Genomic DNA, 4675 nt, shown 5'->3' with positions numbered 1-4675 from the left:
CTCTTCATGATGCAATAAATGCTTGCTGCAGAAGGATCCTAGTGTCCGCGTGTCTTCTTGCTGGCGAGGCGACTGCGCAGGCAACAGTCTTGGTCAGTGTTCTACTACTGTGAAAACACACTGTGACCAAGGCAACTCTTATAAAAGAAAGCATGTAATTAGAGACTTGCTTACAGTTTTAGAGGATTAGTCCATTATCATCATGGTGGACAGCAAGGCAGCAGGCATGGTACTGAAGAAGTAGTTGAGAGCTACATCATGAAACCTAAAGGTTTCATGTGGACTGAACCCAACACCTTATACATTGTTGGCAAGCAAAATACCCACTGAGCTACCTCCCTAGCCCAAAGAGTTTTGTGTGAAGTGTTGCTCATCCCCAGTAGGTAGTAGTAGAGCACGGAGCTCTTCCACACTTTTATGATTATTTACAATGTTAATGGTTTTTAATGTATTTTCATTCTCATTAGTTTTGATCCATAGATAGAATGAGATAACACTGGGCCTGGTATAGGCTTCTGAAACTTCAAAGCTCATCCCTAGTGAGGACACTTCCTTCAATAAAGCCATACCACCTAATCCTTTTTAAATATTGTTACTCTCTGATAATGAAGAATTCAAATATATGAGCCTATAGGGGCCATTCATATTTAAGCCATCACAAATCCTGTCCTTTAAATCCTGTGCTTTGTTTGTACTTTCCTAAACAATTGAATTGACCCAAGGGCTGGTCTGGAGGTGTGTGTATGCATGTGTGTGCGTGTGTAAGGATCTCATACCTCATGTATCCCAGATTGGCCTCCTATTCTCTGTGTAGCTGAAGATTACCTCAGATTCCTCATATTTGTGCCTTCATCTCCCAAGTGCTGGGGTTATAAGTGTGTGTCATTGTATTACTTTTCTGTTGTTGTGATAAAACATCTTGACCAAAAGCAACTTAGGGTTTATTTTGGCTTATAGTTCCCGAGGGATGGTGTCTACATTGGAGCAGAGGGCACAGTCAAAAGCAGGAATGGTGGCCAGAGCAGGAAGCTGGCTAATCATATTTTCATTCACACAGGAAGCAAAAACAGAGGGTGGATATTTATACATAGTCAAAGTCCAGCCCCCATGATGTGCTTCCTCCAGCAAGGCTCTACTTTCTAGTGGTTTGTTCCATACCCCTTCCAAACAGTGCCACCAACTGGGAACCAAGTGTTTAAATACATGAGCCCATGGGGGACATTTCCCATTCAAACCACAACAATCACCATGAAAGGTTTCATGTGGACTGAACCCAACACCTTATACATTGTTGGCAAGCAAAATACCCACTGAGCTACCTCCCTAGCCCAAAGAGTTTTGTGTGAAGTGTTGCTCATCCCCAGTAGGTAGTAGTAGAGCACGGAGCTCCTCCACACTTTTATGATTATTTACAATGTTAATGGTTTTTAATGTATTTTCATTCTCATTAGTTTTGATATGTAAGTTATTCATAAAATCAAAGAGCCATCCTTTGACAGATCAATTAGCAACTGGAAAACACGTAAGGGATTTACTAGAGAAGCAAATGAGCCAAGTTCCCACAGCTCACCTCTGTGTACAGCCTAGCATGCAGTTTTCAGATGTTACAAGGCAGAGCTGGTTGCCAGTCCCATTTTTCCTTCCCAGGACTACTCCGTGTGGAGTATGCTCACTGGTCAGACATTCCCCAACTCATCTAAGTAGCAAAACAAAACATGTTTGGGTAGAAGTTTGACAAAGCAGACATTTTTCTCACACAGGTAGGTATAACACACAAGTGGATCTTAGGATCATTTGTGAGCTGGTCCTCCAAAGCTTCCTGGGGTAGCTAGAGTCTGGACTGCATCTGCTTCACTTCTAGTACAGTTGAGGCTTGCCCACACCAAAGGTTTCTGTCTCCAACGTGTATACCTCAAGGGCTGTGGAACTTACTGAGTAAAAATTTAAAGGGCATTGTGCCTTAAATGCAGTGGAATAAAGTTTGGGCTATCCAGAGCAGTTCCTCCCTAATCTGAAATGGGACATTCAGAGGAAGGGCAGGGACAAGGTCCAGACTACATTGGGCAGGCCATGCCTTGCCAGCAGATTTTACAATATTCTGAAGGAATATAGGTAAGTCACGAGGGGAAACAGAGTAGGTTCTAAGTCACCTGAGAGCTATCCAGCACATGAGTTAGGATAAGGTTGTCTATTCTAAAACTAGGCATTGCTTTCCCCAAAGTTTACGAAGACATCTTTCTTTATTGAATTCAAATGACAGTAATTTTGGTTTGGAAATGGAATTGGCTTTCAGAGTTCCTTCTGCAAAGAAATTAACTTGAGCAATTCAAGCTTGTTTTCTGAAAATGAATTCAGTAGTTAACTTGAAAAATAAATGTCTTACTCCAATTGAAGGAGATTTACATTCATTTATCAATCATAATAAAATGAAATCTACATCTGTGTCTTTTTTAAAAATTGGAAAATCTTCCCAGAAGCTATGCTTTTTGTTCTAAAGAGAAAGTCACACACAGTGGATGTTCCAGCCACTAAAGCTCTGCTTTCAGAATGGCAGCAATTTAAATACCAATCCTAGTCACGGGGATCTGTACAACTGGTGAGTCACACAGCTGTGACATCAGAGCCATCCAGAGCTGTTTGTAGTTTGGGGCTATGTTGGCCAAATCTCACAAAACATTAAGATTTATGTAAGGGCTAGGCACCTGGCACATGCCCCTAATACTAGCACCCGAGCTATAGAAACAAGTGGATTAAGAGTTAAAGCCATACTTGGTATCAGGTAGATTTGAGATTACATGAGCCCATGTTTGCAAGAAAAGAAATTAAAACGAATGAACGCACAAACAAACCAGCAGAAAAGGTTTAATATAAGAAGCACAAAAGTGAAGAAAACCAGTCCAGCATACTGGGATAGATGTGAAATACATATGATGGGACTGTGACCTCACCAGCGCTGACTCACATTTGGAAGGAGAGTCAGGATGCTTTCACACTAATGATGATGGTGATGATTATGCCAACGACGTTTTTATAGGTGAGGTTTGGGGATATCATTACTAAGCATTGTGTGCACATCAAGCAGGGACTATCTTATTCAACCTTCACAATAAAATAGTTCCTAAAATAGGAACTATTTTTATATTTTGATATTTACAGATGAGAAATCTAAAGTCTAGATATTACAGGATTCATTTTAGACCTCTAAGAACCAAAGATTGAGTTTCCCGGCTCATTCAGCTCCAAAGTCAATTTTCCTAGTTACTGATGCCCTGGGCTGGACAAACTAAACTCAGAGGCAAAAGAAAGCACTTGTCAATATGTGGCTTTTGAATTTTCAAGATGGGCTTCTCTGTGCAGCCCTGGTTGTCATGGAACTTGCTCTGTAGATCAGGCTGACCTTGAACTCACAAAGATCCTCCTGCCTTTGCCTCTCAAGTACTGGGACTAATGGCATGCTAGGTGTCTTAATAAGAGACAGAAGGGTAACGTTTTCTATAGGGGCTGGCCTTCAGTTGAAAGATTCCAAAGAGGAGTTAAGAGGGGCAGGAACAATTTAGCACCTGGGTGTACCAGCAGTTGTAATTTGGAGATGAAAGAAACAAAGCTATAAAAGAAGGAAAGGAAGAGGGGGAGAAAGGAAGGAAGCAAACTGTAAACAGCACAGTGTCAACCCTTACAATGCCAGCCCTTGCAGATGAAGACAGAAAACAAGAAGTTCAAGGTCATTTTGGGCTACATATGGAATTTGAGGCCAGTCTGGGATATGTAAGAACTTGTCTTTTAAAAAAGGCAGTGGGGGGTGAGGGCGGGAGGAAGAGAAACAGCTTAAGAGATGGCCCAGTCATTAAGAACACTGGCTGCTCTTCCAGAGGACTTGTGTTGGATTCCCTGCATCCAGGGGTTAGTTTATAACCTGTAATTCCACTTCCTGGAGATCTGACACCCTCTTCTGGCCTCTACAGAAACTGGGTATGCAGGCAAAGCATTTATACAAATTAAAAAACCGAAAGTCATGGAGGGAGGCAAAGCAATGGATGCAGACCAGAGTGAATAGTCAGAGTGTTAGTCAGCTCAACCTCTGCAGCAGGAGCCTGGGGCTCTGGTTTCCCCAGAGGCAGGGAGCTGAAGGAGACTCAACAAACACTCCAGGACTAAGAAGAACCTAGAGGCAGGGCTGCAGAAGTGGAAGAGGAATTTAACAAAGGTCTGTTCTTTATGATCAGGCTGTAGGATTAAGAACAGGGACTAAACCAGTGGTGCACACTTTTAACCCCAGAGCACTCAGGAGGTAGAGACAGGAGGATCCCTAAGTTCGAGGCTAGCCTGGTCTATAAAGCAAGCTACACAGAGACACTCTAATAAGACAAAACAACAACAACAACAAATTCAACAAAAACCAGGAACCAAGTGTTCATCAACTGTCACAAAACAAGAATCTTGTGGCCCAGGGTAAGGCCTCTTTCTCCAAGCACAACTCCAGAGCCAGCCAAACAAATCCCCTTCACCTGCACTTCACTTCCGTCCCTGTCTGTTTCTCAGAAGTAAGAACAAGGGTAACAGATCGGATTCCTTTGGAACCAGAGCCGGCGGGCTTTATGAGGAGGAGGCAGAAACTTAAACTCTGGGGGCGGTGATGGGTGGAGCCGCAGAGAGAGAGGCGGGGCCTAGAGGCGTC

The sequence above is a fragment of the Mastomys coucha genome, chromosome X (genome assembly GCF_008632895.1).
Source record: "Mastomys coucha isolate ucsf_1 chromosome X, UCSF_Mcou_1, whole genome shotgun sequence".
NCBI lineage: Eukaryota > Metazoa > Chordata > Mammalia > Rodentia > Muridae > Mastomys > Mastomys coucha.
The sequence above is the reverse complement of the archived record's forward strand: the minus strand, read 5'-3'. Positions refer to the sequence as shown.